Below are 8,725 nucleotides of genomic sequence, written 5' to 3' on the forward strand. Positions count from 1 at the left end.
GTTTCACTCAATGATGGCTTTTACCCTCAAATAAGCTCACACCTCTGCCTTTTTCCACTATTTATCTTCTTTAAGCTCTTTGAAAACTAGTGAAATGGAGGTTCAAGCAGTCAATTCTACCCAATAAAGCAAACGAAAACCGATGAAAAAGTGGCGAAAAGTGGTGATTTTTTTTTTTTTGGTGATTTTGGAACACTAGAGTGGGGTTTAGGCAAAAGGGCCTTTAGACTATAAGGAACAAGAATATAACAAAAAAAATTTAAGATGGGTTTCAGACTCTTTTTTTTTTTTTGAAAACCAAAAGCCAACCTGAATTCAAGTACGAATTAATACCAAAACGCTTCAATAACAATGCTTCCAAAACTCTTTGACACTAGAGTAAACAATGGGAACAAGGGAAAACAAATGAGTTGAAATGAAGATAGATTAGGACTTAGCAATATCAAACAGATTCGAATTTCAAGGAATTTCACAAGGACAAGAAAAAAAAGAAATAAGGAAAAGATTGAACAAGGAAACGAGTGTGACAAAGAAATTAACAACAATGGTTACGGATTTTAAGAAAGAGAACAAGAACAAGACTAACAACAAAAAAAATAATAAAGAACACGAATAGAGTTTTTTTTTTTTTGAAATATTGAGACACTAAAAGAATAAAAAGGATAAGCCAAACCGGATGAACCTTTGCTCTGATACCAACTGATATGAACCACACCAACTTGTGATGAAACCCGACACCAAATATGGAACAGCCACCAAGAACAAACGATGTTGGAATGGAACCTCGACCCAATGCTTAGCGAAGCACGAACCTTGGTATAAGGAAGACGCCACAAACGGGGATGGAAATCCGTTTGATAAGTCAAGTTGAACGCCACAAGGATACCTCCTTGATAAGTTCACAAGTTTCTTCAAGAACTCTAGAAGATAAAACTCACAATTTGCATATATCATAATCTGGTTTTTACAATGGAAAGGTAGTCCCTTTTATAGGACGAAAATGACACCTACAAGACCTTTGGACTTCAACATTAACACACCTAAGACCTTTGGTCTTTCCAATAAAAGCATACTAAATAAGACTCTAGGTCTTCATAATGAAAGCTCCATAATGAAGACCTTTTGCCTCCACTCTTGTAACTCCCACACAAAAGAACTTGATACATATAAATGTGACAACTATGACCATATGATAAAAACGTGACACATAAAATTAAATAAAACGTGACACATATAATGAAGCTTCAAAATTCAGTCCACTTTGATGAGTATGACCAATCTTTGTTCTCCTTCCGTGTTGACCACGGTCTCTTCTTGATTTAAGACTTTGTGTACTAGGCTGTTAAGCTCTTCCTTGAATCTCTTAGCTCGTGCCCTAGTCACTGGACCCACTGGAATTGGACTTGATACTTGGTCCTTGATGTCCTCATCAGGACCCATACCCAAACTCAAACCGAGACCTGGACTCGGACCCAAACCTGGACACAGACCATAACCTGTACTTCGTGACCCCAAACTGGAAGCGGAACGAGAAAAGAACCGGGACCTGGGAACGAGACCAGGGGACTAGGACCCGATCTCGGTCTCGGAACTGGAATCTAACTAGGAACCAGACCCAGACCCGGACCGAGATGCCAACCCAAATCAAAACTCGGATCGGGACTCAGGACACTAACCCAAACCCAGACACGGACTTGGACCCAGACCCGAACGCATGTCCCAGACCGGGATTGGAGACTCAAACCTAGACCCAGGTCCTTGACCTAGATTGGGGACCCAAACTCGAAACCGGTCTCGGTCCAAGACCCGGACCCAGACGCGGACACGGACCAAGACCCAAGATCCGAATCGGACCTGAACCCAAACACGGACCTAGACCTATACCAGGAGTCGAACCCAAACCCACACCCGAACCTTAAATCGTACCCTGTGACCCCAAGTTGGAACCAGAACTATAAGCGGACCCTTAAACCCTAAACCCTCAACCCTAAACTCTTTACACTTACCCCTAAACCCTAAGCCCTAAACCCTAAACCCTAAATCCCTAAATACTAAACCCAAAACCCTAAACCTTAAACCCTATCCATGACACGGGCCTAGACTCATATCCATACTGAGATCGGAACCTAGGACCCAGACCTGGACCCGAATCTAGACCCGAACCTAGACCCAGACCCAGGACCTGAACCCGAACCAAAATCTAGACAAGAACCTCGTCGGGGACCTAGACCTTGACTGGGACCCAGATCGTGACCCCGACCCAGACCCGAATAGGGGCCTGGACTCAAACTGGAACTCAGAGCCAGACTCAAACCTGAACCCATACTAGGACCTAGACTAGGACCCAAACTCGGGATCCAAACCCGAACCTAAACTTGAACCTAACTGAGACCTAGGATCCGGACCTAGATGGGGGACCTGGGCCCCAAACCCAAACTTAGACCCAGACCTGCACAAACGATGCAGACCTAGATGGGGGACTTGGACCCGAAACTATGCCCCAGAATCGGGACCGCGACCCAAAACTCGACTCCAGACACGAGACACAGGACCCGACCCAGGACCTAGAACCCAAGACCTGGCTACCGGTACAAAACCCCGAACCCATACCCAAACTCAAACATTGGACTCGACCCAAGACCCGAGACCCAAACTTGAACAAGACTGAGATCTGAATCTGGACTTGAGGCTTTGACCTGACTCGTAGTTAGTGTTTGAATCCAGGACCCGGAACCGAATTCGTACCCAGACCTTGACCTGGACCCAGACTAGGATCCAGCTCAGATCCCGGACCCAGAATCAGAATCGGACCAGGTCTAGGACTAGAACCCAAACCCGAGATAGTAACAGGACCCAAAACTTAACCCCAACTCATACCAGAACCCATACCAAGACTTGGACCCAGACTGGGATCGGTGACTTGGGACCTAAACCAAGACCAGGACCTGGTCCCAAACCGGGACTCAGACCCAGACCCAGACCCAAACCCACACCCAAAAACCGAGGTTGGACCCAGTATCTAAGAACCAGACTCAGACCAGGGACCCAAAACTCGGACCCACACTAGGACTGGGACACGAACTCGGACCCAAACCCAAACTAGGACTTGGACTCAAACCGGTACTCGAGACCCGAATTCGAATCGAAACCCGAACTTGGACCTAGACCGAGACCTAGGACCTAAACATAGATGGGGAACTCAGACCAAGGAATTGGGCCCCCAAACCGGGACCAAAACTTGGGCCTTGGAACTTGGATCGGGATCCGAGACCCGACCCCAGACCCAAATTTGGACCTAAGACCCACCACGGGACCTAGGATCTGGGACTCGATGCTTACACCTGACCCATAGTCAGTGTCTGGATCTGGATCTTAGACCAGAACCCGCACCCAAACTCGAACTCAAACCATGACCCGATCACATACCCACACCGAGACCCACACTCGGGTACCAAAACCGAAACTTGAAATGCAACCGGATTGTGATCTTGGAACGGGACTAAGACCTGGATCTAGACTCAAATTCGAAACAAGACCCAACCTCGGACCCTAACCGAGACAGAAACCCAGACCTGAACCTCGCCCAAGACCCAAATCCAGACCTGAACCCAGACTCACTCGAACCCGTACCCCGTGACTTGAAACTGGAATCGAAAACAGAAGCGGATCGGGACCCAGGAACAGGACCAGGACAAGAACCTCGACCTAGACCCAAAACTTTAACCGAACCATAACCTGGATTCGAACACAAACCCACCCTGGGATTGGGTCCCAAACTTGAATCCAAACCTGAATCGGGACTTTGGATTCCAAGCCACGCCTGAACTCATACCCGAACATGGAACAGGACTCGGGACCCAGAATAGAGATCGAGACCAAGACCTAGATTGGGATCCAGATACGAACTCTAAGTCAGACAAAGACCCACACCGAGATTGAAACCCGAGACCTAGATTTGAATTGAGATCCTGACCCAGACCCAAACCTGGACTCGGACTAAGGACCCTAACTTGGACCTAGACCCTACCCAGACTTGGACAAGGACTGAGACCCTGACCCAGACCCAAACCCGATCCTAAACCCGATCCCAGACACAGAATCCGAGTGTGGGTCTGTGTTTGAGTCCGGGTGTTAGTCCGGTTACAATTTTGGGTATAGGTCCTGGTCCTGCTCCTTGTCCTGTTCCTGGGTCCCGCTCCGCTTCTAATTTCGGTTCCAGTTTCAAGTGACGCGGTACGGGTCGAGTCCAAGCATCGAGTCCCTGATCCCAAGTCCCGAGGTGGGTCTTAGGTCCAAGTTTGGATCTGGGGTCAGGTCTTTAATCCTGATCCAAGTTCTAAGGCCCAAGTTCTAGTCCTAGTTTGGTGGCCCAATTCTTGGGTCTGGGTCCCCCATTATGTTTTGGTCCTAGGTCCCGATCTTGGTCCAAGTTCGTGTTTCAGTTTGGGTTCGAGTCTCAGGTCCAAGTGTGGGTTCGGGTCCGAGTTCGGGTCCCAATCCTAGTCTGGGTCCGGGTTTCGGGTCCCTAGTCTGAGTTTGGTTCTTGGGTCCTGGGTCTGGCCTTGATTCTTAGGTCTGGGTCTGGGTCCAATTCCTAGTCTTGGTTTAGGTCCCAGGTCTCGGTCCGGGTCGAAGTCCCGGTATGGATTTTGGTCTAAGTGTGGGTTTAGATTTGGGTCCTGTTACAGTCCCAGGTCTGGGTTTTCATCCCCGTCCATGTCCGATGTTAATTCCGGGTCTTGGTACGGATCTGGGTCTGGGTCCTAGATTCAAACACTGACTACGAGTCAGGATAAAGCCTTAGGTCTAGATTCGGATCTCGGTCTTGGATCTCGGTCTAATTCCAATTTGGGCCCTGAGTCTTGGGCCGAGTCCTAAGTTTTGGTTTGGGTTTGGGTTCAGAGTTGTGTCCCGGTAGTCAGTTCCTGGGTTTTGAGTCCAAGGTCTGGTCTTGTTTCTCGAGTTTGGGGTCAAGTTTTGGGTCTCAGTCCAGGTTTCGGGCTTAGGTTTTGGTCCAAGTCCCCCATCTATGTCCGGATCCTTGGTCCAGGTCTGGGTCCAGGTTCGGGTTTGGGGCCCAGGTCCCCCATTTAGGTCACAGTTCGGTTCTCAGGACCCAAGTCCGAGTCTCAAGTTCCAAGTCCCAGTCCCAATATGGGTTCTAGTCCCAGTCTAGGTTCAGGGCCATATCCTAGTTCGGGTCTAGGTCATAGTCCTAATCTCGGTCCAAGTTCGAGTCCGGAGTTCGAGTTTGAGTTCTAGTACGAGTTTGAGTTCTAGTTCAAGTCGGGGTCTTAGGTTTTGGTTTGGGTCTTGGTCTGGGTCTAGGTTTGGGTCCGGGTTCTTATACAGGTATGGGTTCTTATCCAGGTCTTGGGTCACAGGTGTTGGGTTCCATGTTTTGGGTCGCAGGTCGTGGCACAAGTCTAGGTTTGAGTTTAGGTTTCGGTTCGAGTATTGATCCCAATCTAGGTCCGGGTCCTTATTCGGTTCCGCGTCTAGATCCAGTTCTCGGTCCAAGTCCAACTCATGTTCCAAGGTCCTGATTCCGGTTCTTGCTCTGATTTCGGGTCCTGGGTCTGAGTCTTGGTTTTGGGTCCTAGTTTGGAAATGGTTCCAAGTTTGGGTCTTGGTACGATTCCAAGATCCAGACACCGACTACGGGTTGGGTCCAAGCACCGGGTCATGGGTCAAGATGCGGATCCCAATCTTGGGTCCTGGTCTCGTTCCGATTCGGATCCTGGGTCTCAGTCCCTGTCCATGTCCGTGTCCGGGTTTGGGACAGAGACCGGGGTTGGGTCTTGGATCCGATTCCAAGTCCTGGGTCCTGATTCTAGTTCTAATTTTGGGTTTGGGTCCCCAATCGAGGTCTGGGACCTGGGTCTAGGTCTGAGTCTCCAATCCCAGTCCAGGTCATGCGTCCGAGTCTAGACCCAAGTTCGTGTCTTGGTTCGGGTTCGTGACCCGAGTCCCGATCCAATTATTGATTTGAGTCCGCATCCCGGTCTGTGTTTGGGTCTGGGTCCTAGACAAATTCCAGTTCCGGGACCGAGATCGGGTTCTAGTCCTCTGGTCTTGTTCCCAGATCCCGGTCCGCTTCCAGTTTTGAGTCACGGGGTACAGGTCCGGGTCTGGGTCTGGGTTTAGGTCTCAGTCCGAGTTTGGGTTTGAGTATGCGTATGGGTCCCAGACCCAGGACCCGAACCAGGACTGGACTCAGACCTGGACCCAAACCAGGATCCAAAAAACCTGTACCCGGACTTGGACTAAGAATCAAACCCCGACCCCAAGCTGGACCCAGACCCTGACCTGGACCCGAAACCAAACTTGGGCCCGGAATCAGAACTGGAACTGTGACTAGGAGTCGGACCTGAGACCAGAACCAAACCCAAACCACAACCCAAACTCAGACAAGAACCTGGACCAAGACCTTGAATAGGACTGGGACTTGAGACCTAGGACCTGGACCTGGACCGAGACCTGGACTTGACTTGGTCCTAAACCCTCGCTGGGACCTGAGACCTGTGAACCAGACCAGTTTACCGACCCTGACAAGGACCCAAACTTGAACTTGGACCAAGATTGGGACCGAGACCTTGACCCGAACCCCGATTGGGACCTAGACTAAAACCAAGACTCGGGATCCGAAGCCGAACCTAGACCCAGACCATGACCTAGGAACCGGACTTGGATGGGGGACCTAGACCAGGGACCTAGGTCCCGAAACCCAAACCCCGATCTAAATCCGGGACTCGAACCCAAACGAGGACTTAACCTAGACCCAGGAATCCGAAGTCGAACCTATACCCGAACCCGAAACCTGCCCAGGACCCAAACTAGGAAAGTAGCCTGGACACGAACCCATACTAGGACCGAACCCGAACCCGGACCTGAACCCAAAATCAAACCCGAACTCAAACCCAGACCCAGAATCAGACCTAAACCTAAACCTCCACTTGGACTCGAACTCGGACCTAGACCAAGATCAGAACCTAAGACGTAGACCCGGAACTAAACCCAGACTCAGATCGAGATCGAAACCTAGGACTCAGACCCGAACCTGAACCTGGACCCAAACCCAGGACCCTAATCCACCCCGAAAGCCCGATCCAGACCTAGACCGAGATTCGAACCCAAACCCAAACTCGGACCAGGACTTGAACCCCGACTCGAACTCGAACCCAAACTCGAACTCGGAATCGCGACTGGAACTAGAACCAGACTAGGACTAGGACCAGGACCACGACAAGGACCCAGACCCGAACCCAAACCCAAATAAAAACCAAGAGCGAGACCCAAACCCGAACCGCGGCTAGGACCTAAACCCGAACCTAGATCCCAACCAAAACTAAGACCCGAACTAAGAACTAGACCTAGAATCAGGATAAGGACCTAGGCAACGAAACTAGGATCGAGACCTAAGACCCGACTCTAGACCCTGACATGAACCTAGGACCCAGCTTGTGACCCAGCACCCGAAATGGAACCAAATCGGCACTCGAGATAGGGATCCAGATCTGGACCTAGGGCATGGACTGAACCCGCAGTCGGTGTCTAGATGTGGGACCCAGCCCCAGAGCCGAACCCAGAACCGGACCTGAACCTAGTCCCACACCCAAACCTAGACCCGAACCCGTACCCTGTGACCTAAAATTGGAATCGAAACCGGATGTAGACTGGGACTCGAGAACGGGTAAGAAACAAAGACTTGGACCTGGACCTCAAACCATAACTAGACCTTGACTCTAGACCCGAAAACGTAACTAGACCAGGACCTGTACTCCCAACCTAGACCTGGACTCGGGACCCAAACTCAGACCTAAACATGGAACCAGACTCGGGACACAAAATTGGGACCGTGACCAGGAACTGCACCACAATCTCGGTCCCAAACCCAAACTTGAACTTGGGACCCGAGACCTAAACCAGAACCAGATCGGGACACGTGATAGGGATCCCGATCTGTGACTCAGACCAGGACCCGAACCCGGAACAAGACCCAAACTGAGACCCTGACATAGACCCGGGACCCGAAACTGGAACCTAAACAAGAACTGCCTAACTAGACCAAGCCCTAGAACCGAACTCGGACCTAGCCCCAGACCCAAATCGAGACAGGAACTCGGGCTCAGACACGGTCGTTTACCCGGACCAGGACCCGGACCCAAAACCAAGACCCAAACCCGGACCTAGACTTGGGACCCGATCGCAAACCCAGACTCAAACCTAGATAGGGATCCGACTTCGAACCTAGACTCGAACCTAGACCTAGACCCACACCGGGATCGAAACTTAGGGCCTGGACCTGGACCGAGACCCTGACCCAGACCCTGACTTGGACACGCACCCGGGACCGAACTCGTAGCTAGACTCGAACAAATACCCAGACTGGGGTTCGACCGTGAACCCAGACCCGGACCCAAACTCCGACCAGGACTCAGACCCCGACCCAGACCCCGACCCAAACCCGAATTTAGAAACTGAATCGAAATTGAAACTAGGACTAGGACCCAAACCCGAACATGGACCCAGACCGGGACCAAGGCTTGAGACATGGATGGGGAACCTAGAGGTGGGCCTCAGAACCCAGACCTAGATTGGAACTCAAGACTCGGACCAAAAACCTCGACTTAGACTAGAACCTTGATCTGGACGCAGTTTGAGATCGAAACCCGAACCCGAACATGGACCAAGACTTGAACCCTGACCGGGTCCTGGACTTTGA

This window comes from Cannabis sativa, chromosome 1, assembly GCF_029168945.1.
Source record: "Cannabis sativa cultivar Pink pepper isolate KNU-18-1 chromosome 1, ASM2916894v1, whole genome shotgun sequence".
Classification (NCBI taxonomy): Eukaryota; Viridiplantae; Streptophyta; class Magnoliopsida; order Rosales; family Cannabaceae; genus Cannabis; species Cannabis sativa.